The sequence below is a fragment of the Chiloscyllium plagiosum genome, unplaced genomic scaffold, assembly GCF_037043375.1.
Source record: "Chiloscyllium plagiosum isolate Xiang-an unplaced genomic scaffold, Cpla_swu_hap1 HiC_scaffold_7, whole genome shotgun sequence".
Taxonomy (NCBI): domain Eukaryota; kingdom Metazoa; phylum Chordata; class Chondrichthyes; order Orectolobiformes; family Hemiscylliidae; genus Chiloscyllium; species Chiloscyllium plagiosum.
Window position 1 is genome coordinate 93,477,070 of NW_028270145.1, and position 26,245 is coordinate 93,503,314.

General features: G+C 44.8%; 1 pseudogene; it reads left to right on the top strand.

The window, feature by feature from the left end:
• Positions 1-13,370: 13,370 nt before the first annotated feature.
• LOC148149662 (uncharacterized) lies at positions 13,371-14,387 on the top strand (annotated as a pseudogene).
• Positions 14,388-26,245: the final 11,858 nt, after the last annotated feature.

Below are 26,245 nucleotides of genomic sequence, written 5' to 3' on the forward strand. Positions count from 1 at the left end.
GTGGCGGAAAAGTCGGCAGATGATTTGGTTTATGTGAAGGTTGGTAGGGTGGAAGTTGAGCACCAGGGGAGTTCTATCCTTGTTACGGTTGGAGGGGTGGGGTCTGAGGGCGGAGGTGCGGGATGTGGACGAGATGCGTTGGAAGGCATCTTTAACCACGTGGGAAGGGGAATTGCGGTCTCTAAAAAAGGAGGCCATCTGGTGTGTTCTGTGGTGGAACTGGTTCTCCTGGGAGCAGATACGGTGGAGGCGGAGGAATTGGGAATACAGGATGGCATTTTTGCAGGAGGTAGGGTGGGAAGATGTGTAATCCAGGTAGCTATGGGAGTCGGTAGGTTTGTAAAAAATGTCAGTGTCAAGTTGGTCGTCATTAATGGAGATGGAGAGGCCCAGGAAGGGGAGGGAGGTGTCAGAGATGGTCCAGGTAAATTTAAGGTCAGGGTGGAATGTGTTGGTGAAGTTGATGAATTGCTCAACCTCCTCACGGGAGCACGAGGTGGGGCCAATGCAGTCATCAATATACCAGAGGAAGAGGTGGGGAGTGGTGCTAGTGTAATTACGGAAGATGGACTCTTCTACGTAGCCAACAAAGAGACAGGCATAGCTGGGGCCCATACGGATGCCCATGGCTACCTCTTTGGTCTGGAGGAAGTTGGAGGATTCGAAGGAGAAATTGTTAAGGGTGAGGACCAGTTTGGCCAAACAAATGAGAGTGTCGGTGGAAGGGTACTGTTGGGGATGTTGGGAGAGGAAGAAACGGAGGGCTTGGAGGCCCTGGTCATGGCGGATGGAGGTGTAGAGGGATTGGATATCCATGGTGAAGATGAGGCATTGGGGGCCGGGGAAATGGAAGTCTTGGAGGAGGTGGAGGGCATGGGTGGTGTCTCGAACGTATGTGGGGAGTTCCTGGACTAGGGGGGATAGGACAGTGCCGAGGTAGGTAGAGATGAGTTCGGTGGAGCTGGAGCATGCTGAGACAATGGGTCGGCCAGGGTGGTCAGGCTTGTGGATCTTGGGAAGGAGGTAGAACTGGGCATTGCAGGGTTCCTGGACTATGAGGTTGGAAGCTGTGGGTAGGAGATCTCCTGAGGTGATGAGAAAAGACTTTATCTAATTACCCTATCCTTGTCCATCATGATTTGAAAACCTCGATGAGGTCACCACTCACCTCCGACGCTCCAGGGAAAACAGCCCCAACCTATTCAACCTCTCCCTATAGCTCAAATCCTCCAACCCTGACAACATACTTGTAAATTTTTTCTGAACCCTTTCAAGTTTCACAACACCTGCCCGATAGGAAGGAGACCAGAATTTCACGCAATATTCCAACAGTGGCCTAACCAATGTCCTGTACAGCTGCAACATGACCTCCCAACTCCTGTACTCAATACTCTGACCAGTAAAGGAAAGCATACCAAATGCCTTCTTCATGGCATATCTACCTGCAACTCTACTTTCAAGGAGCTATGAACTTGCACTCCAAGGTCTCTTTGCTCAGCAACACTCCCTGGGACCTCACCATTGAGTGTATAAGTCCTGCTAAGATTGGCTTTCCCAAATGCACCTCACATTTATCTAAATTAAACTCCATCGGCCACTCCTCAGCTTATTGGCTCATCTGATCAAGATCCCGTTGTAATCTGAGATAACCTTCTTCACTGTCCACTACATCTCCAATGTTGGTGTCATCTGTAAACTTACTAACTATACCTCTTATGCTCATATCCAAATTATTTATATAAATGATGAAAAGTAGTGGACCCAGATCAATCCTTGTAGTGCTCCACTGGTCACAGGCCTCCAGTCTGAAAAACAAATCTCCACCACCACCCTCTGTCTTCTACCTTTGAGCCAGTTCTGTATCCAAATAGCTAATTCTCCCTGTATTCCATCAGATCTAACCTTGTTATTCAGTCTCCCATGAGAAACCTTGTCGAACGCCTTACTGAAACCCATATAAATCACGTCTATCCCTCTGCCCTCATCAATCCTCTTTGACTATCGATGATACAAATATCTCAGCAAGAGGCCCAGCAATCACTTCCCTAGCTTCCCACAGAGTTATAGGGTACACCTCATACAGTCACAGAGTCATAGAGATGTACAGCACAGAAACAGACCCTTTGGTCCAACTCATCCATGCCAACCAGATATCCCAACCCAATCTAGTCCCACCTGCCAACATCCGGCCCATATCCCTCCAAACCCTTCCTATTTCTTAGGTCTCTTTCATATCTTTCCTCTCCCCCACCCCAGGGAAAAGACTTTGTCTATTTATCCTATCCATGCCTCTTATGATTTTCTACACCTCTATAAGATCACCCCAAGTAGATAAGGTCGTGTATTTGATGAATATGGGGGAGGGTGTATCATGTCTGTGGAAAGGGAACCATTCAGCCACTGCACTCCATGTGCTGTATGTTGACCCACAATGTCATGAGAGAGAGGATTCCAGGATATTAGAACAAAGAACAAAAAAAATTTACAGCCCAGGAACAGGCCCTTCGGCCCTTCAAGCCTGAGCTGATTCAAATGTCAAGTGGCACAGTGGTGAGCACTGCTGCCTCACAGGGCCAGAGACCCGGGTTCAATTCACGCCTCAGGTGACTGACTGTGTGGAGTTTGCACATTCTCCTCGTGTCTGTGTGGGTTTCCTCCGGGTGCTCCGGTTTCCTCCCACAGTCCAAAGATGTGCAGGTGGGGTGAATTGGCCATGCTTAAAAATTGCCTGTAGTGTTAGGTTAAGGGGTAAATGTAGGGGAATGGGTCTGGGTGTGTTGCGCTTTGGCGGGTCGGTATGGACTTGTTGGGCCGAAGGGCCTGTTTCCACACAGCAAGTAATCTAAACCTGTTGGTCAAATCCTAAGCATCTGTATCCCTCTGCTCCCCACCTACTCATGCATCTGTCCAGACGCATCTTAAATGAATCTACTGTGCCTGCCTCTACCACCTCTGCTGGCAACACATTCCAAAGGCCCACCACCCTCTGTGTGAAGTACTTACCGCGTGTATCCCTCTTAAACTTCACACCTCTCACTTTGAAAGCATGACCTCTTGTTATTGAATCCTTCACCCTGGGAAGACGTTTGTCTCTATCCATCCTGTTCTGGATTAGAGTGTTGCTGGAAAAGCACAGCAGTTCAGGCAGCATCCGAGGAGCAGGAAAATCGACGTTTCAGGCAAAAGCCCTTCATCAGGAATACAGGCAGAGTGCCTGAAGGATGGAGAGATAAATGAGAGGAGGGTGGGGGTGGGGAGAAAGTAGCATAGAGTACAATAGGTGAGTGGGGGTGGGGATGAAAGTGATAGGTCAGAGAGGAGGGTGGAGTGGATAGGTGGAAAGGAAGATAGGCAGGTAGGACAAGTCATGGGGACAGTGCTGAGCTGGAAGTTTGGAACTGGTGTGAGGTGGGGGAAGGGGAATTGGTGAAGTCCATATTGATGCCCTGGCGTTGAAGTGTTCCGAGGCGGAAGATGAGGCGTGCTGTGCTGCAGTGCTTTTCCAGCACCACTCTAATCCAGAATCTGGTTTGCAGCATCTGCAGTCATTGTTTTTACCTCTATCCACCCTGTCTATACCCTTCATGATTATTATATAAACCTCAATCAGGTCCCCTCTCAATCTCCTTTTTTCTTGTGAAAATAAACCTAACCTACTCAACCTCTCTTCATAGCTAGCACCTTCCATACCAGGCAACATCTTCGTAAACCTTCTCTGCAACCTCTCCAAAGCATCCACATCCTTTTGGTAATGTGGCGCCCAGAACTGTACACAGTATACTAAATGCGGTCGAACCAATGTCTTGTACAATTTTAACATGACTTGCCACCTCTTATATTCAATACCCCGTCCACTGAAGGCAAGCATAGTATATGCCTTCTTGACCACTCTATCCACCTGTGCAGCATCCTTCAGGGTACGATGGGCCTGCATTCCCAGATCTCTCTGCCCATCAACTTTTTCCAAGGCTCTTCCCTTCATTGTATAATTTGCTCTAGAATTAATCTTGCCTAAATGCATCACCTCACATTTGTCTGGATTGAAAGCCATCTGGCACTCTTCCACCCAACTCTCCAGTCTATCTATATCCTGCTGTATTCTCTGACAGTCCCTTATGCTTTCTGCCACACCACCAATCTTTGTGTCATCTGCAAACTTGCTGAGTCTGTCCCTGCTGCTCAGAAGGGAAAGGGGAAGAGGAGCAGAGCAGTAGTCATTGGGGACTCCATAGTTAGGGGGACAGATAGGAGGTTCTGTGGGGACGAGAGAGACTCACGGTTGGTGTGTTGCTTCCCAGGGTTCATGATGTCTTTGATCATGTTTTTGGGATCCTTAAGGGGGAGGGGGAGCAGCCCCAAGTCGTGATCCACGTAGGCACCAATGACATGGGGAGGAAGAGAGATGGGGACCTAAGGCAGAAATCCAGGGAGCTAGGATGGAAGCTTAGAGCTAGGACGAACAGAGTTGTTGTCTCTGGTTTGTTGCCTGTGCCACGTGCTAGTAAGGCAAGGAATAGGGAGAGAGAGGTGTTGAACACATGGCTACAGGGATGGTGCAGGAGGGAGGGTTTTGGAATCTTGGATAATTGGGGCTCTTTCTGGGGTAAGTGGGATCTCTACAAGCAGGATGGTCTTCATCTGAACCAAAGGGGTACCAATATCCTGGGGGGGAAATTCGCTAAGGCTATTGGGGTGGATTTAAACTAATCCAACAGGGGGATGGGAACCAAAATTGTAGTTCAAGTATAGAAAAGGTTGAGACTAGGGAGGTCCAAAATCAAGTTTCAGGGACGCAAGATGGCACCGGCAAGTAAGAAGTTGGTTTGAAGTGTGTCTACTTCAACGCCAGGAGCATCTGGAATAAGGTGGGTGAACTTGCAGCATGGGTTGGTATCTGGGACTTCGATGGTTAGAGCAGGGAGAGGAATGGTTGTTGCAGGTTCCGGGATTTAGATGTTTCAGTAAGGACAGAGAAGATGGTAAAAGAGGTGGAGGTGTGGCATTGTTGGTCAAGGACAGTATTACAGTTGCAGAAAGGATGTTTGGGGACTCGTCAACAGAGGTAGACTGGGCTGAAGTTAGAAACAGGAAAGGAGAGGTCACCCTGTTGGGAGTTTTCTATAGGCCTCCGACTAGTTCCAGAAATGTAGAGGAAAGGATAGCAAAGATGATTCTCGATAGGAGTGAGAGAGACAGGGTAGTTGTCATGGGGGACTTCAACTTTCCAAATACTGACTGGGAACATTATGGTATGAGTACTATAGATGGGTCAGTTTTTGTCCAGTGTGTGCAGGAGGGCTTCCTGACACAGTATGTAGACAGGCCAACAAGGGGCGAAGCCACATTAGATTTGGTACTGGGTAATGAGCCTGGCCAAGTGTTAGACTTGGAGGTAGGTGAGCACTTTGGTGTTAGCGATCACAATTCTGTTATGTTTACTTTAGTGATAGAAAGGGATAGGTGTATACCACTGGGCAAGAGTTACAGCTGGGGGAAAGGCAATTACGATGCGATTAGGCAAGATTTAGGAAGCATAGGATGGAGAAGGAAACTGTAGGGGATAGGCAAATTGGAAATGCAGAGCTTATTCAAGGAAAAGCTCCTGTGTATCCTAGATAAGTATGTACCTGTCAGGCAGGGAGGAAGCTGTAGAGCGCAGGAGCCGTGGTTTATGAAGGAAGTGGAATCTCTGGTCAAGAGGAAGAAGAAGGCTTATGTTAGGATGAGATGTGAAGGCTCAGTTAGGGCGCTTGAGGGTTACAAGGCAGCCAGGAAAGACCTAAAGAGAGAGCTCAGAAGAGCCAGGAGGAGACATGAGAAGTTGTTGGCAGATAGGATCAGGGTAAACCCTAAGGCTTTCTATAGGTATTTAAGGAATAAAAGAATGACAAGAGTAAGGTTAGGGCCAATCAAGGATAGTAGTGGGAAGTTGTGTGTGGAGTCAGAGGTGATAGGGGAAGCACTAAATGAATACTTTTCGACAGCGTTCACTCTAGAAAATGACAATGTTGTCGAGGAGATTACTGAGATACAGGCTACTAGACTAGGTGTGATTGAGGTTCACAAGCAGGAGATATTAGAAATCCTGCAGAGTGTGAAAATAGATAAGTCCCCTGGACCAGATGGGATTTATCCCAGGATCCTCTGGGAAGCCAGGGAGGAGATTGCCGAGCCTTTGGCATTGATCTTTAAATCGTCATTGTCTACAGGAATAGTGCCAGAAGACTGGAGGATAGCAAATGTGGTTCCCCTGTTCAAGAAGGGGAGTAGAGACAATTCTGGTAATTATAGACCTGTGAGCCTTACTTCAGTTGTTGGAAAAGTGTTGGAAAAGGTTATAAGAGATAGGATTTATAATCATCTAGAGAAGAATAATTTGATTAGGGATAGTCAGCATGGTTTTGTGAAGGGTAGGTTGTGCCTCACAAACTTTATTGAGTTCTTTGAGAAGGTGACCAAACAGGTAGATGAGAGTAAACCCATTGATGTGGTGTATATGGATTTCAGCAAGGCGTTTGATAAGGTTCCCCACAGTAGGCTATTGTACAAAATGCAGAGGAATGGGATTGTGGGAGACATAGCAGTTTGGAACAGTAATGGGCTTGCTGAAAGAAGACAGAGGGTGGTGGTTGATAGGAAATGTTCATCCTGGAGTCCAGTTACCAGTGCTGTACCGCAAGGGTCAGTGTTGGGTCCACTGCCGTTTTTATAAACGACCTGGATGAGGGCATAGAAGGGTGGGTTAGTAAATGTGCGGACGACACTAAGGTCGGTGGAGTTGTGGATAGTGACAAAGGATGCTGTAGGTTACAGAGAGACATAGATAAGCTGCAGAGCTGGGCTGAGATGTGGCAAATGGAGTTTAATGCAGACAAGTGTGAGGTGATTCACTTTGGTCGGCATAATCGGAATGCAAAGTACTGGGCTAATGGTAAGATTCTTGGTAGTGTAGATGAGCAGAGAGATCTCGGTGTCCAGGTACACAGATCCTTGAAAGTTGCCACCCAGGCTGACAGGGTTGTTAGGAAGGCACATACAGTGTTTTAGCTTTTATTAATAGAAGGATCGAGTTCTGGAACCATGAGATTATGCTACAGCTGCACAAAACTCTGGTGCGGCCGCACTTGGAGTATTGTGTACAGCTCTGGTCACCGCATTATAAGAAGGATGTGGAAGCTTTGGAAAGAATGCAGAGGAGATTTACTAGGATGTTGCCTGGTATGGAGGGAAGGTCTTACGAGGAAAGGCTGAGGGAAACGAGGCTGTTTTCGTTGGAGAGAAGAAGGTTGAGAGGTGACTTAATAGAGACATATAAGATAATCAGAGGGTTAGATAGGGTGGATAGGGAGAGCCTTTTTCCAAGAATGGTGATGGCGAGCACGAGGGGGCATAGCTTTAAATTGAGGGGAGATAGATATAGGACAGATGTCAGAGGTAGTTTCTTTACTCAGAGAGTAGTAAGGGTATGGAATGCTTTGCCTGCAACGGCAGTAGTTTCGCCAACTTTAAGTACATTTAAGTCATCATTGGACGGGCACATGGACGTACATGGAATAGTGTAGGTTAGATGGGCTTCAGCACAACATCGAGGACCAAAGGGCCTGTACTGAGCTGTAATGTTTTATGTTCTATGTTCTATACCAACAGTGCCCTCTTCTAGATCATTTATGTATATTATAAACAACAGTGGCCCCAATACTGATCCCTGTGGAACAACACTGATCACCTTTGTCCATTTCAAGAAACTCCCTTCAACTACTACTCTCTGTCTCCTGTTGCTCAACCAGTTCTTTATCCACCTAGCTAGAACACACTGCACACCATGTGACTTCACTTTCTCCATTAGTATACCATGGGGAACCTTATCGAACGCCTTAATAAAGTCCATGTATATGACATCAACAGCCCATCCTTCATCTAACAACTTGGTCACTTCCTCGAAGAAGTCTATTAAATTGGTAGGGCATGTTCTCCCCCGCACAAGACCATGTTGCTCATCGCCGATAAGCTTAGTCCTTTCCAAACATAAATATATCCTATCTCTCAGTACCCTCTCCAGCAACTTCCCCACGACTGACGTCAGGCTCACTGGCCTGTAGTTACCCGGAATATCCCTACTACCCTTCTTGTGCAGGGGGGCAACATGAGCCACCTTCCAGTACTCCGGCACCTCACCTGTATTTAAGGATGCAACAAAGATATCTGTCAGGGCCCCAGCTATTCCCTCTCTCGCCTCCATCAGCAATCTGGGATAGATCCCGTACGGTCCTGGGGATTTGCCCACCTTAATAACCTCTAGCATACCCTACTTTTGTCACCGTGATCCAGACTAATCAAACTTCTATCTCTAATCTCAACATTCATCATGTTCCTCTCCTCAGTGAACACTGATGCAAAGTAATCATTCAGAATCTCACCCATTTGCTCAGGTTCGGCACACAGCCTTCTTTCATTATCTTTTAGTGGACCAATCCTTTCTCTAGTTACCCGCTTGCTCCTTATATGAGAATAAAATGCTTTGGGATTTTCCTTAATTCTGCTCGCTAAAGCTATTTCATGACTCCTTTTAGCCCACTTGATTCCTTGTTTAAGACTTGTCCTACTCTTCCGATATTCCTCCAAGGCCCTGTCCTGTTCTTAGCTGCCTAGACCTTGTGTATTCTTCCCTTTTCCTCTTGGCTAGTCGTACAATTTCTCCTGTCATCCATGGTTCATGAATCTTGCCCTTCCTATCCTTTGCCTTCAACGGGACATGCCTATCCTGCACTATCTTTAACCTATCTTTGAAAGCCTCCCACATCTCAAATGTGGACTTCCCTTCAAATAGCAGTGTCCAATCCACATTTCCCAGCTCCTGCCTAATTTTGATATAATTGGCCTTGGCCCAGTTTAGTACTTTTCCCTTAGGACCACTCTCTTCTTTATCTACAAGTATTATAAAACTTACTGAATTGTGGCCACTGTTCCCAAAGAAATCCCCGACCGCAACTTCTACCACTTGCCCTGGCTCATTCCCCAGTACCAGGTCCAATATGGCCCCTTCCCTCATCGGAGTATTGACATACTGCCCTAGAAAACTCTCCTGGACGCTTCTTACAAATTCTACTCCATCCAGACCTCTGACGCTAAGTGTTTTCCAGTCAATGATGGGAAAATTAAAATCTCCCATTACCACTACCCTGTTGCCTCTACATCTATTCATAGTCTGTTTACCTATTTGTTCTTCTACCTCACGCTCACTGTTGTGAGGCCTGTAATACAGCCCCAACAATGTAACTGCACCCTTATTTCTCAGCTCCACCCATAATGCCTCACTACCCAAGACTGCCATAGTATCCTCCTTTAACACGGCCGTGATATCGTCCCTGACCAGCAATGCAATTCCACCCCCTCTTTTACTTCCCTCCCTGTCCTGTCTGAAACGTCTATATCCTGGAACATTCAGTTGCCAATCATCATGCCCTTCCTTCAGCCAAGTCTCTTTGATGGCAATAATGTCATACTCCCAGGCACCAATCTAAGCCCTAAGTTCATCTGCCTTACACACTATACTCCTTGCATTAAAGTAGATGCATATCAGGCTACCAGTTCTTTTGCGCTCACCTGCTATCTGCCTATTCTTCCCTTTATTAATGCTATTTTCATAATTCTTACAGTCTCCAGTCTCCACCTCACTGCCCACTTGTTTTCTCTCTGGTTCCGAGTCCCCTGACACATTAGTTTAAAACCTCCCCAACAGCAGGAGCAAAGACTCCCCTAAGGACATTGGTTCCGGTCTGATTCAGATGTAGACTGTCTGTTTTGTAATAGTCCCACCTTCCCCAGAACCGGTCCCAATGTCCAACAAATCTGAACCCCTCCCTCCTACACCATCTCTCAAGCCACATGTTCATCCTGCCTATTTTTTCATTTCTACACTGGCTAGCACGTGGCATTGGTAGTAATCCCGAGATCACTACCTTTGAGGTCCTCCTCTTTAACTTCTCTCCTAGCTCCCTGAATTCTTCTTTCGGGACCTCATCTCGCTTTTTACTTATATCATTGGTGCCTATATGCACCAACACAACTGGCTGTTCACCCTCCCCTTTTAGAATGCTCTGCAGCCGATCAGTGACATCCTCGACCCGAGCACCTGGGAGGCAACGTACCATCCGGGAGTCCTGTTTTCGGCCACAGAACAGCCTATCTACTCCCCTCACAATAGAATCCCCTATGCATATGGCCCTACAAGTCTTATTCCCATCCTTCTGAACAGCAGTGCCTGCCACAGTGCCAAGATCTTGACAACTGCTGCCCTCCCCTGGTGAGCCATCTCCCCCAACAGAATCCAAAACGGTATACCTGGTTTGGAAGGAGATGACTGTAGGGGGCACCTGCACTGCCTTCCTGCTCTTTCTCTGTCTTTTGGTCACTCATTCACTGTCTCCCTCAGCAATCCTAACCTGAGGTGTGATCAGTTCACTAAACGTGCTATCCACGACCTCCTCAGCATCGTGGATGCTCCACAGTGAGTCCATCCGCAGCTCCAGAGCCATCATGCAGTCAAACATGAGCTGCAGCTGGTCACACTTCTAGCAAGTCTAAGAGTCAGGAACGTCAGACACGTTCCTAAGTTCCCACATCAAGCAAGAGTCACATGCCACGGATCTGAGGTCCCCTGCCATTGGAAGCTTAGCTTTATATGAACTAACTAAAACCAAACAATGCACTTAAATAAATGAAAAAGAAAGATAATAAATAAAAGCCTTACCTTACAGGGTCTTTTTCTTCCGGTGAGAGGAGGAGGGCGGGATCGAGATACTACACATGTAGTATCTCGGGTTTAGCAACTGCCCAAATATAAATTAAGCCCTTACCTTCCCGGCAGCTTCACTCCTCCTTCTCTCCTCGCCACTCTGGCAAAATGGAGGCCCAACTCCCGAGGTAAGTCCCTTTTTATGCGGGAAAACTCACCCTTCCCAGCAGCTTCACTCCTCCTTATTTCCTCGCCGTTCTGGAAAAATGGAGATACAGTTTGTTAATGTTAAAATATCCAAACAAGGTTCGGAGATTTTAAGGATTAAATGACAATGTCCAGAAAGATGCATTAAGTATTTTGTAATAAGTATTTAACAAGATTGTGCAAGCTAGTGAATGGGTAGCTGGATTGAAGCTGTTACCATTTGATCCGTCGGATGGATCAGATTTTGTCCAATGTGTGCAGGAAGGTTTCCTGACACAGTATGTCAAAAGACAACAGAGGGGAGGCCACACTGGATCTGGTACTGGGTAATGAACTAAATGTTTGATTTAGTGGTAGATGAGAGAGTGACCATAATTCAGTTACATTTAGTTTAACAATGGAAAGGGATTGGTACATGGCACAGGGCAAGAGTTATAGATGGGGGAAGGGCAATTATTATGTGATTAGGCAAGACTAAGGCGGCATAGAATGTGTTAGCAAAATGAAGGGGATGGGGACCATCAAAATGTGGAGCTGGTTTAAGGAACAGATATTATGTGTCCCTGATAGATGTGTCCCCGTCAGGCAGGGAGGATGTGATAGGTAAAGGAACCATTGGTTTACTAAAGAAATTGTATCTCTTGTTAAGCGGAAGAGGGAGGCTTATGTGATGTTGAGATGAGATAGTTCAGATGAGACAATTAGAGTTACAGATTAGCTAGGAAGGATTTGAAGAGAGAGTTAAAAACAACTAAGAGGGGACATGAGCAGTCTTTAGCAGATAGAATAAAGGAGATCCCTAAAACTTTCCATAGGTATGTGAGGAATAAAGGATGACTAGAGTAGGAATAGGGCCAGAGCTGAAAATGTGTTGCTGGAAAAGCGCAGCAGGTCAGGCAGCCCGCTTCTACCTCCTGCCCAAAGTCCACAAACCTGAATGCCCCGGCCGACCCATTGTCTCCGCCTGCTCCTGCCCCACCGAACTCATCTCCGCAAAAGCTGGCCTCCTACCTGCCCTCGACCTCTTCATAGCCAACTGCCGCCGCGATATTAACTGCCACCTGAACTCCCCCACCCCTCTCACCCACTCCAACCTCTCACTCTCGGAACGTGCAGCCCTCCACTCCCTCCGTTGCAACCCCAACCTCACTATCAAACCAGCAGACAAGGGAGGCACGGTAGTAGTTTGGCGCATTGACCTTTACACCACTGAGGCCAAACGCCAGCTCACAGATACCTCCTCCTACTGCCCCCTTGACCATGACCCCACCCCCCACCACCAAACCATCATCTCCCAGACCATCCATAACCTCATCACCTCGGGGGATCTCCCATCCACCGCCTCCAACCTCATAGTCCCACAACCCCGCACTGCCCGCTTCTACCTCCTGCCCAAAATCCACAAACCTGACTGCCCCAGCCGATCCATTGTCTCCGCCTGCTCCTGCCCCACCGAACCCATCTCCGCAACTTTCTCCTCTAGGAATAGGGCCAGTCAAAGACAGAAGTAGGATTTGTGTGTGGACCTTGTGGAGATTGGAGAATATTTCTCATCTATTTTCACTCAGGAAAAGGGGAATATTGTAGAGGAGATGATTGAGCTATAGGCTATTATACTAGAAAGGATTGAGGTTAGTAAGGAGTAAGTTTTTATCAATTCTAGAATATGTGAAAGTAGATAAATCCCCTTGGCCGGATAGGATTTATCCGAGGAATCTCTGAGAAGCTAGGGAGAAGATGGCGGATTCTTTGACCTTGATCTTTGAGTCATCATTGTCTATAGGTTTCATACCAGAGGACTGGAGGATTGCAAATGTTGTGCCCTTGTTCAAGAAGGGCAGTAGAAATGACCCAGATAATTGTAAACCAGTGAGTCTTAGGTCTGTTACAGGAAACATTTTGGAAAGGATTATAAGAGATAAGATTTATAATCATCTAGCAAGCAACAATTTAACTTCAGATAGTCAACATGGTTTCATCAAGGGTAGGTCGTGTCTCACAAACCTCATTGAGTTTTTTGAGAAGGTGACCAAGCATGTGATGAGGGTAGGGCAGGTGGCATGGTGTGCAAGGACTTCAGTAAAATCTTTGATAAGGTTCCACATGGTAGGAGAAAGTGCGGAGCACTGGGATCAAGGGTGATTTAGCAGTTTAGATGAGAAACTGGCTTTCTGTAAGAAGGCAGTGAGTGGTGGTTGATGGGAAATATTCAGCCTGGAGTCCAGTTACTAGTGGTGTGCCACAAGAATCTGTTTTGGGACCACTGCTGTTTGTCATTTTTATAAATGACTTAGACACAGGGATAGGTGGATGGGTTAGTAAGTTTGCAGATGATACTAAGGTCGGTGGAGTGGTGGACAGTGTGGAAGAATGTTGCAGATTGCAGGGGGACTTGGATAAACTGTAGAATTGGGCTGAGAGATGGCAAATGGAGTTCAATGATTTTTTGAGTGGTAGCAGCAGCAGAGGTAAGGTGAACCAGAAAGGCTACAGCTAATGTAAGGGAGATTTTTAAAATTACTTACCGGTAGTGGCCAGAGGTGCTTTCCCTCCACAGAAGGAGTGGGAGCAGCTGCAGAAGTGACATGGACCAGAGGGGCTGCCGGAAAGGAAAGAAAGTGACCATATATATTAGCAGTGTGGCTGGAGCTGGATGAACTGCGGATCATTCGGGAGGCTGAGCGGGTAATTGAGAGGAGTTACCGGCAGTTGGACACTCCTGAGGCTCAGGATAAGGATAGATGGATTACAGTCAGAGGGAGGAAAGGGGACAGACAGACAGTGCAGGGATCCCCTGTGGACATTCCCCTCAGCAATAAGTAAATTGTTTCGGATACTGCTGGGGGGGATGACCTACTAGAGGAAAGCCATAGTGGTCAGTTCTCTGGCACTGAGCCTGACACTGTGGCCCAGAATGGAAGGAGGCAGAATAGAAAAGCGCTAGTGGTAGGAGACTCGATTGTTAGGAAAATTGACAGGAGATGTTATGGTCAGGATCAGGATTCCCGGAAAGTTTGTTGCCTCCCTGGTGCCAGGGGTCCGGGACGTCTCCAATCGGGTGTATAAGATTCTGAAAGGGAAGGGCGAACAGCCAGAAATCGTGTTGCATGTTGGCACCAATGATATAGCCAGGAAAAGGATCGAGGATATAAAAAGTGATTTCAGGGAGTTAGGGTGGAAGCTGCAGAGCAGGACGAGCAGAATAGTGTTCTCGGGTTTACTACCGGAGTCACGAGATAGAAAGGCAAGGAGCAGGGAGCGGATGCTGCTTAATACGTGGCTGCGCAGCTAGTGTAGGAGGGAGGGCTTCAGATATGTAGATAATTGGGATGCCTTCTGGGGAAGGTGGGACCTGTACATGAAAGACGGGTTGCACCTGAACTGGAAAGCGACCAATGTCCTGGGTGGAAGGTTTGCTTGAGTTGTTCAGGAGGGTTTAAACTAGTCTGGCAGGGGGGTGGGAACCTGAGCTATATACCGGAGGTGAGAGTTGATGGAGATGAGGCAATAGCAAGAGGTAGTGCAGCCAGTGGGAAGGAATTTCCTGGGAAAGAACCAAGGGATCAGTTAAAGTGTGCTTGCTTTAATGCAAGGAGTATCAGTAATAAAAGTGATGAGCTTAGAGCATGGATCAGTACCTGATGTTATGATGTTGTGGCCATAACAGAGACGTGGGTTTCTCAGGGGCAGGAATGGTTGCTGGATGTTCCAGGGTTTAGAACATTTAAAAAGAATAGGGAGGGGGGACAAAGAGGAGGGGGTGTAGCACTGCTAATCAGAGAGGGTATCACAGCTACAGAAGTTACCATTGTCAAGGAGGGTCTGCCTACTGAGTCAGTATGGCTGGAAATTAGGAACAGTAAGGGAGCAGTCACCTCATTAGGGGTTTACTACAGGCCCCCTAATAGCAGCAGGGAGATTGAAGAAAGCATAGATCGGCAGATTTTGTAAAAGTGCGAATGTAGTAGGGTAGTTGTAATGGGTGACTTTAACTTTCCCAATATTGATTGGAACCTCCTTCGAACAGATGGTTTGGAAGGAGCTGTTTTTGTAAGGTATGTTCAGGAGGGTTTCCTAACTCAGTACGTTGACAGGCCGATGATGGAAGAGGCCATTTTGGATTTGGTGCTCGGCAATGAGCCGGGGCAGGTGTCAGATCTTGCGGTGGGAGAGCATTTTGGGAATAGTGACCACAACTGCCTCACATTCTACATAGCTATGGAGAAGGAGAGAAACAGGCTCAATGGGAGGATATTTAATTGGGGAAAAAGAAACTATGATACTATCAGAATTGTGTTGGGAAGCATGGACTGGGAGCAATTGTTCCATGGAAAGGGCACTATAGACATGTGGAGACTGTTTAAGGAACAGTTGTTGCGAGTGATGCACAAATGTGTTCCTCTGAGACAGGCAAGAAGGGGTAAGATAAAGGAACCTTGGATGACAAGAGTGGAGGAGCTTCTCGTCAAAAGAAAGAAGGCAGCTTATGTAAGGTAGAGGAAGCAAGGGTCTTGCTCAGCTCTAGAGGTTTACAGGCAGGCGAGGAAGGAGCTCAAAAATGGTCTGAGGAGAGCCGGGGGGTCACGAAAATGGCTTGGCAGGAAGAATTAGGAGAATCCAAAGGCATTTTATACGTATGTGAGGAATAAGAGAATGATCAAAGAAAGAGTAGGGACGATCAGGGATAGCATAGGGAACTTGTGTATAGAGTCTGAGGGGGTAGGGGAAGCACTAAATGAGTTTTTTGCTTCTGTCTTTACTAAAGAAAAGGACCTTGTAGTGAATGAAACCATTAAGGAGCAGGTAAGCATGCTGGAACAGATAGAGATTGAGGAAGCTGATGTGTTGAAAACTTTGACAAACGTTAAGATTGACAAGTCGCCAGGGCCAGACCAGATTTGTCCTCGGCTGCTTTGGAAAGCGAGCAATGTGATTGCTTCACCACTTGCGAAGATCTTTGCATCCTAGGTCTTCACCAGAGTCGTACCGGAGGACTGGAGGGAGGCAAATGTAATTCCTCTCTTCAAGAAAGGAAATAGGGAAATCCCCGGCAATTACAGACCAGTCAGTCTCACGTTTGTCGTCTGCCAAGTGTTAGAAAGGATTCTGAGGGATAGGATTTATGATCATCTGAAGAGCATGGCTTGATTAAAGGCAGTCAGCACGGCTTTGTGAGGGGCAGATCATGCCTCACAAATCTTATTGAGTTCTTTGAGGATGTTAGTTGATGAAGGTCGAGCGGTGGATGTTGTGTATATGGACTTCAGTAAGGCATTTGATAAGGTTCCCCATGGTAGTCTCGTTCAGAAGGTCAGGAGGAATGGAAATTTAGCTGTCTGGATACAGAATTGGCTGGTCGACAGAAGACAGCGAGTGGTAGCGGAAGGAAAATATTCTGCCTGGAAGTCAGTGGTGAGTGGTGTTCCACAGGGCTCTGTTCTTGGGCCTCTACTCTTTGAAATTTTTATTAAAGACTTGGGTTAGCGAGTTTGCAGACGACGCAAAAGTTGGAGGTGTCATTGACAGTATAGAGGACTGTTGTAGGCTACAGCGTGACATTGACAGGATGCAGAGATGGGCTGAGAGGTGGCAAATGGAGTTCAACCTGGATAAATGCGAGTTGATGCATTTTGGAAGGTTAAACTTGAAAGTTGAGTACAGGATTAAAGACAGGATTCTTGGCAGTGTGGAGGAACAGCGGGATCTTGGTGTGCAGGTACATAGATCCCTTAAAATTGCCACCCAGGTGGACAGGGTTGTTAAGAAAGCATATGGTGTTTTTGCTTCCATTAACAGGGAGATTGAGTTTAAGAGCCGTGAGATCTTGTTGCAGCTCTATAAAACTTTGGTTAGACCGCACTTGGAATATTGTATCCAGTTCTGGTCACCCTATTATAGGAAAGATGTGAATGCTTTGGAAAGGGTTCAGAGGAGGTTTACCAGGATGCTGCCTGGAATGGAGGGCTTATCTTACGAAGAGAGATTGATTGAGCTCGGACATTTTTCATTGGAAAGAAGAAGGAAGAGAGGGGACCTAATTGAGGTGTACAAGATAATGAGAGGCATAAATAGAGTTGATAGCCAGAAACTTTTTCCCAGGGCAGAAATTGTAAACACGAGGGGTCGTAGTTTTAAGCTGTTTGGCGGAAAATATAGAGGGGATGTCAGAGGTGGGTTCTTTATGCAGAGAGTTGTGAGAGCATGAAATGTGTTGCCAGCAGCCCTTGTGGAAGTGAGGTCATTTGGGATATTTAAGAGGCTGCTGGACATGCATATGGTCACAGAAATTTGAGAGTTCGTACATTAGGTTTACCTCACATGAGGATCAATGGTTGGCACAACATTGTGGGCTGAAGGGATTGTTCTGTGCTGTACTGTTCTATGTTCTATGTCTATGTTCTAAATGTGAAGTGATTCACTTTGGAAAGAATAACATGAAGACAGAATACTGGGTCAATAGAAAGATTCTTGGCAGTGTGGATGTGCAGAGGGATCTTGGTGCCCATGTAAATAGATCCCTGAAAGGTGCCACCCAAGTCAATAGTGCTGTTAAGAAGGCATACGGTGTGTTAGGCTTTATTGGTAGAGGGATTGAGTTCCGGAGCTGTGATGTCATGTTGCAACTGTACTAAATGCTAGTGCTGTCTCACTTGGAATATTGTGCACAGTTCTGGTCACCCCATTACAAGAAGGATGTGGAAGCATTGCAAAAGGTGCGATGCTGCCTGGTCTGGAGGGAAAGTCTTATGAGGAAAGGCTGAGGGACATGGGTCTATTCTCATTGAAGAGAAGAAGGCTAAGACCAGATTTAATAAAAACATACAAGATGATCAGAAGGTTAGATAGGGTGGACGGTGAGAGCCTTTTTTTCCTAGGCTGATGGCATTGGCTTGTATGAGGGGGCATAGCTGGAAATTGAGGGATGATAGATTTAAGACAGATGTCAGAGGCAGGTTCTTTACTCAGAGAGTGGTAAGGGCGTGGAAGGGCCTGCCTGCCAATGTAGTTAACTCAACCACATTAGGGGCATTTAAACAATCCTTAGATAAGCACATGGATGATGATAGGATAGTGTAGGGGGATGGTCTTAGATTAGTTCACAGGTCGGCACAACATCGAGAGCCAATGGCCTGTTCTGTGCTGTATTCTTCTATGCAACCTGCATGAAATATTTCAGTATGTATTATTCCCATACATTCTGAAATCACTAAGTGTAATATTTTTATGAGATAAATGTAAATTAACCTCTTCCAAAAAATAGACAAATGGATCAAATTTTTCTTACATGATATTAAATGGGATGTTGTTTGGAACAAGAATGCAGTTTTATTGCTGCAATGGGCTTTGTGGAATATTACCTCCAGGATATGTGTGATTTCCTTGATATTTTGGCTTGCCAGTCTGTTAGACTGGGAAACTTAATGGTACAAAGGCCCAGTCTGGAGACAGACAGTTTTAACCATGTATTAATCAAGGGGCAGGGAAGGTTGAAGTGGAGTTGAGTTGGAGAGGAGAGGGGAAGTGATCTTGGGGACAGTGAAGTGAAAGTCTTCAGGTGTTTGGGAAAATTGGTGACATTGAGCCAGTGATGGGAGTGATGGGATATCAGAAAGAGTTCCATGTGAATAGAGATTGGGATTTGCTGGGCTCATGAAGAAAACATTCTGACATCTCCTGGCCCCCAAGAAGTGCAGTGAACGGATCTAACCTTTCTTGTTTCCCTTCATCTTCTCGGTTGAAAAGACTGACTTACAGCAGTTCAGGGTAAAAACCACATTATAATGGATGCAGCCCATTCAAATTAGATTCCCTACAGTATGGAAACAGGCCATTTAGCCCAAGAAGTCCACACTGACCCTCCACAGAGTAACCCACCCAGACCCATTCCCCTACATTTACCTCGACTAATGCACCTAACACTATGGGCATCTTAGCATGACCAATTCACCTTACTTATACATCTTTGGACAGTGGGAGGAAACCAGAGCACCCAGAGGAAACCCACACAGACACAGGCAAATGCCACACAGACAGTCACCCAAGGCTGAGATTTGAACCCAGGTGCCTGGTCCTGTAAGGCAGCAGTGCTAACCATTGAGCCACCATGCTGCCCCAATATGATTGTGCACTATGATTCCTGCTTTAACAGTGGCAAAGAGACTGCTCCAGTGAATAAATCAGATTCAATGACTAAGTTGCCTCAGGACCAGTGCTTTTTGCCACTGTTAAAGCGAGAAGTAGACTATTCAAGGCAGACTGTGTTCTTGTTCAAAACATTTGACATGTTGTTTTCACACCTAGCCCAAAACTGCTTGTTTTAAAATTTCCCCCAAGAATCTATGATGTGTGTAAGCTTTTGGTAAATTCTGCAAATGTTCAGTCAACACCCGCTTATCATTTAATATGCTCTACAAACACTAGAGTTTAGTAGAAAATTTCTCATACATAACCCCATTCCCTCAAACCAGTTTCAGCCCACGCAGTTTCTGAAATATGCTGGCAAAGGAAGCATTGAGCGTAAACCAAGGATGACCATATGTGAGCTGTTTTTTATTCTCTTTTTAAAAAGAATTGTTTAATAGACTTTATTTGGCTGAAAGAAGTTGAGCCAAACTAAACACTAAACTGTTTTCCCTCCATCGAGGTTCACCAGCAAAGACAAGATATAAGTAAAGACTAAAAAAAAGTTGCTGTAATTATGCATGCTTTGAAAAGCAGAAAGGTTGCTTTAGGAAACATTTAGCAATGCACTTTAGCAGATGGGAAGTACTTTCTTGTCCCATACTCATCAAAAATATATTTCTGACCTTATTAATGCTAATAGGTATGGATCCCAGTACCGATATCTTTGTTCTGATGGAGGAGCTGTATTACCAAAGTTGGACTGTCATTTTTGGCTGATTTGAGATAGTTTGTTAATGTGAAAATATCGAAGCATTGTTTGGATGGATCAAATTGAGGAAATTAAAATCCCCCATAATGACCACTCTGTTCCTTTCACTTCTAACCAGAATCGTTTTGCCAGTCCTTTCTTCTACATCCCTGGAACTTTGCAGAGACCTATAAATACTGTTAGCAGTGTGACCTCTCCTCTCCTGTTTCTTACCTCAGCCCATACTACCTCAGTAGATGAGTCCTCGTCAAAAGTTCTTTCAGCCACTGTTATACTGTCCTTTACTAACAAAGTCACACACCCCCTCCTCTTTTACCACCTTCCCTGATGTTAATGAAAGATTGAAACCCTGGAACCTGCAACATCCATTCCTGACCCTGGTCTATCTATGTCTCTTCAATGGCCACAGCATCAAAGTCCTAGTTACCTAGCCATGCTGCAAGCTCACCTACCTTATTCTGGATTCTACTCGCGTTGAAGTACACTTCAAACCAGCTTGCTGTGTGCCTGCACACTCCTGTTTGTAGAGGTCCCACCTTCCCTAGAATGAGGGGAAGATAAAGGAACTACGATTAGATAAGGGAACTTTTATCGTTATTCATTCACAGGATGTGGGCATCACTGACTGGGCTGGCATTTATTGACCATCCCTGTTCTCTTGTAGTTAAGACTCAACTGCATTGCTGTGAGTGGCATATAAGCCAGACCGGGAAAGGTTAGCAGATTTCCTTCCCGCAAGGACATTAGTGAACCAGATGGGTTTTTATGACAATCAATGACGGTTGCATGGTCGCCAATAGGCAGCTTTTTAACTCCAGATTCTTACTGAACTCAAATTTCACCCTCTGTCCCCACACATGGGCCGAGGTTTTGGATTGCTAGCCCAGTGATATTAACTTAACAACACCACCTACCTGAAGTGAAGTGGTCAGACATATACGTTGTGCAGACTTATGGTTAAAAGAGAAACTTAAAATTTATTCAATAGTCTCTTTTTTAAGATTAACTGTCAATCAGAGAATCAAAGAATCATTATGGTGCACAATTGTGCCAGCTCTATTACCTCATGCCAATCTCCTACCTTCTCCTGTATCCCTGATCGTCATTGCCCTCTTGAACACCTCATTGAAGGTGTCCCCACTATATTTCCAAAAGTGCATTGCATGCCCTAACTAACCACTGTGTGAAAAAGTTATTTTCTCACATCATCCTTGCTCTGTTTATACATCATTTTAAGCAATTATCCATCAAAGATAGATAAGATGCAAGTAAGACATAAAATACTGAATATATTTCAACATGATTGATTTGCTGGAATGCATTTTTAATTTCAGCCTCTAGAAGATCATTTATTCTATTCAATAACTGCAATTGCAAAGAGAAAGTTTGGACCCTGCGTTTGGAACAACATCGGGATTACTGTGAAGACAAGGCACCATGGCCATGAATTTTCTTGCTGATATCCCAAGCCCTGTTCAACAAGTGAGAAACTGGAACAGTGGTGAGAGTCCATAGACAGGACCACAGGTGTGTAATGAGGGAAAGTCTCTGGCTGTGATTGGTGAAGGGGAATAGGGAACCCAGGGAAAAGGAGGGTCAAACCTTTCATCTAGAGACAACCACCCCACAAGAAAACCGGAAGTTAAATTCACTTGTCCTTTTGGACCATGAGTTACAGCTTTGCAAATCTGGCCTCATAGGGAAAACCCACTGCTGCCTCTACTCAGGCCTCCGATTAATGTTGCATGCACTTGGACCAATCTGCGTACTTAATGTTGGTCAATTCCCTCCTGAGGCTGACATGCTGTCTATACTCCCGAGCAGTTTAAGATTAGGACACAATGGAAAAACAAATAGATCATAAGGGGAAAAGTGAGTGTTCTTATTCTAACTGTTCTTTTACCCAGTACATAGAACATAGAACATAGAACATTACAGCGCAGTACAGGCCCTTCGGCCCTCGATGTTGTGCCGACCTGTCATACCAATCTGAAGCCCATCTAACCTACACTATTCCATGTACATCCATATGCTTGTCCTATGATGACTTAAATGCACTTAAAGTTGGCGAACCTACTACTGTTGCAGGCAAAGCATTCCATACCCTTACTACTCTCTGAATAAAGAAACTACTTCTGACATCTGTCTTATATCTATCACCCCTCAATTTAAAGCTATGTCCCCTCGTGCTTACCGTCACCATACTTGGAAAACGGCTCTTCCTGTCCACCCTATCTAATCCTCTGATTATCTTATATTCTCTATTAAGTCACCTCTCAATCTTCTTCTCTCCAACGAAAACAGCCTCAAGTCCCTCAGCCTTTCCTTGTAAGACCTTCCCTCCATACCAGGTAACGTGCTAGTAAATCTCCTCTGCACCCTTTCCAAAGCTTCCACATCCTTCTTATAATGTGGTGACCAGAACTGTACACAATACTCCAAGTGCGGCCACACCAGAGTTTTGTACAGCTGTAGCATAACCTCATGGTTCCGACTCAATCCCTCCATTAATGAAAGCTAAAACACTATGTCTTCTTAACAATCGGTATTGGCCTGATGGGGGATGCCGGGGGGAATGGTACTGAGGGAGGTAAAATCATCTCTCTCCGCTTCAGCGAGGACAAGAGGTATGCATTTCTGACTGCAGCAGTGTTAGCAATCATTGCACTCTAATAGCTGCATGAAAACCAATCCTGTGTTGCTCTCTGAATAATAACATACTCAGTGGAAGATAGAACACAGGGAGCATAAATAAAGCTGGTGATTGTTGTGAAATGCAGGGGGCCCAGCGGTTGAAGGCAGAAAGCTATTTAATGTCAACTAGCAAGGTAAGGGAAGTAAAAGGCTAACAATATAATGGGAATGGGATTGAGAGAGAGCTGAAGATTGCCATCATTGCAGAGATGAACTTTGAGTGGGTTTGACAAGACATTGGAGCAAAATAATGATGATGGAAGTTCTGAACCAAGTAGGTTTGACTGGGGGAGGCTTGGTTTGTGCTTTTGTGGCAAAGAGAGGATTGTCAGATTGGAGTATTACATTTTCATTACACAACAGAACCCTGTGGTCGATCAGTTATTTGTCAGTATCTTCACAAACTAACTGCTGCATTCTTTAGCTCTGTTTCTGTTCACCCTGAGCTATCTATCTTGTTCGGTTTTTAGAAAAACGACCTGCGTTAGAAGGCTTTTGTGTTTTAGTAATACCAACTCTCACCTCCATGGCAACATCCATCCTGCATTAGAGCATTTTGTGGCCTCCAGAATTAATCCCTCCAATGCTCCTTCTCATCTTCTGTAAAGTTTAGCTCATCCAAACTACAGCATCCCCAATTCCAAGCCAGGTCATCATTACAGGCACTGCTAGTCTGTCAACAGTTCCAATTTAAAATTGCATGACTTACAAACTGATTTAACAATTATTTGGGCAACGTGTTCTTTGCTGACTGAGAGTCAAGAGGTGGGCACCACTGCATCCATGATGATTCTTCTCACGCCATCTTCCAGTTTTCATCTCATTTTATGAACCAGTCTGTACAGTGCCAATTTTGTGGCGGGCTTACCATTGCCAGGACCTTCCACTGTTTCCTCCGTATTTAAGCTCTGCTCCACAGCGTGTCAGCAACTGCAAACCAGGATCTGCCCTTCTCACTGTAGTCCTGCACCCTTATCCTCAAGGAAATGGTTGAGACCACATGCTTTCTCCTTGTTCACTGACAGGTACTTGGAGGTGCTGGTGGATGAGATAGTGAAGAAGACAACAGCGTTGGATCTTGCTGATCGGTAATGGAAGTCACGATTGGTGAGTGAGTTGGTCCAACAGCAGGCACGAAGATGTGGTGAGGCTAATAGTTTGCCAATGCCCACCTTATGTGAACAAAGGGTGAAGGAGCAGGGTCTCAATAGAGCATGCAGGGTCATCACAATAAAGACAGGGTTGGATGAAGACCCAGAGAAGCAAACAGCAAGTTGCAGTTGCCAGGTAACCACTCTGATGTTCATCTCGCGAATTGACATAGTGTGGTTTCTCAGGAAGGAAAGAAGAGCTGGAAAATGCATGGAAATGAGGTGAGTTTGGATATTATTGAGATACAACTGCTTGGAAAAAAGGTTTGCAAGATTCTAAACTCACTATGTAATCAGTAAGGGAAAACAGACATATTTTCTTGACATTGAGATTTGTTTTTTTTATTTTTGCATATTTTCCCACCTTTCTCACCATTATTCCAAGAGAAAATTCCACACCATGTTTAAAACTGTCCATTGACATTAGACTTCAGAGCAGTGATTTCTGGCAAACTAATCAACCCTTCATTTCTTTGACTCCATTTGTTTTTTATTTTGCCTCAACATTGACAGCTGCCTACTCCTATGCTCTGCAATTCCTGTCATGATCCCTTTACTTCTCTGCCTTGAGTTCTCCTTCAGGGCCCTTCATCAAGCTTTCTCAAATGCTTTCTTGGAGCAGTACCCATTTAAAGTCTGACTGCAACTTGGGATAACTTGCTTTGTTAACAAAAGTTCACTGTATATTTAAATTGCTGTTGTTAGCACAGCAGTTAATACAATTAGATTAAAATTGTTAAAAATATTGAGGCTCAATTATTATCTACTGGTCCAGTGATTAAAATTGGGATAACATCCAGTTCCACAGATTTGAATTTAAAAATGCCTGTATGGATATTGGACATTTTTTGGTCTGGTTGGGACAGGCTACATTAGAAGCCAGCCTGGTTGGACAAAGGGGGGCACAAGGTGTAGAGAGGAAGCCTAGCCAGAAGACCAGCCTTTATGCACAGGCACTCTGGAAGTTAAAAACAAAAAGCAGGAAACAATCATCTAGTCTTGATTCTTGCCACCTAGAGCTTAAATCAAATTGTAAATGCTGGACAGCATGCAGAGATACTGGATGGTTATAAAACAGTCATGAAGCAATAGGTCAATAATGGAGGCTCTCAGGTTTATGTTAACAGACAGAGTGAAAGAGTAAGCAATGATTTTTTTTTCTTTTTAGCATTCCAGATATTCTTTTCAAGATTTAAAGATGAGGAGTTTTAAATATCTTGACAGTCAAAACGCTTTCTGTGATAATTGCTTTTATTAGATCCTCGTGAGCTTTTGATATGTCATTTAGAAAGTTGTTTTTATCAATTTTGATTTGATGGGTCCAATAGTTAAGGAGCTTTGAACTTAATGTTTGGAACACGCCAAATAAAAGATTAATACTTTCATCGACCTAAATTTCAAGTCCTTCGTAATTAGATTGAGATCTGACCTAGAATGTTACCCTTTTTGAAAGGGTTTTTTCTGTTAAAATGGAAAACAGGACTAATACATGCCAAGTAACTTTTTAAAAAAATGAATAACTTATACCGTTTCAGCTGATCCATAATGTAAAGTAGAAGGTAATTCCCTTAATAAGTACATGTTTGATATTTGCAACATACATAAGTATTAAAAGATACTGATCTCCATTCTTGTTTTTCAGGGAGGGTCCTACATAATAGATTAAGACCCTACTAAATAGTTCTGCAAAAGTTGATAATGGAATTTAAGGTGCAGGCTTAATAGATGGCTGAGATTTCCCCACAACCTATTGCACTTTGTGATGATTTGTAAAAATAATATAGTGACAATCACCAACAATCTGTTCTGGTCCACCCACATTGATATGATGGTTAAAAAAGCACAACAATGTCTCTACTTCTTCAGAGAGCTAAGGAAATTCAGCACGTGCATAATTTTATAGATGTACTATAGAAAACATTCTATTCAAATGCATCATGGCTTGGTAATGCAACAGCTCTGCCCAGGACTGGAAGAAAGTACAGAGTCATGAACACAGCCCAATCTATCACACAAACCAGCCTTCCATCCACTCACTCCATCTATATTTCTCACTACTTTGGAAAAACAGCCAACATAATCAAAGACTCCTCCCATACTGGTTATTACCTCCTAAGTTTAAACTCACGTACCAACAGATTCAATAAAAGCTACTTCCCCACTGTTATTAGATTTCTGAATGGACCACTCAAATTTTAAATTTTAAATGTAATGTTGATCTCACTTTTTGTGCACCTTCTCTGCAGTCATAACACTGGAGTCTTTGCTCTGTACTATTACTCAAATGCACTTTGTATGGTATGATCTGCCTGTACTACACGCAGAACAAAACTTTTCACTGTACCTATGTATGTGTGACAATAATAAATCAAATCAAATACTTGTCAAGTCTAGCAAAGTTTGACTCCATCTTTATATAACTCTGGTTAGAGGAAGCATTTTAATATTTGACCATTTATTTTCCTAATAACTAAGTGACCTACCATTGGAATTTGGTGAGACACTCATAACGTTTCATGACAACACTCAGATGTGACTATCACTTGCTGGATCACTGTGCATTCC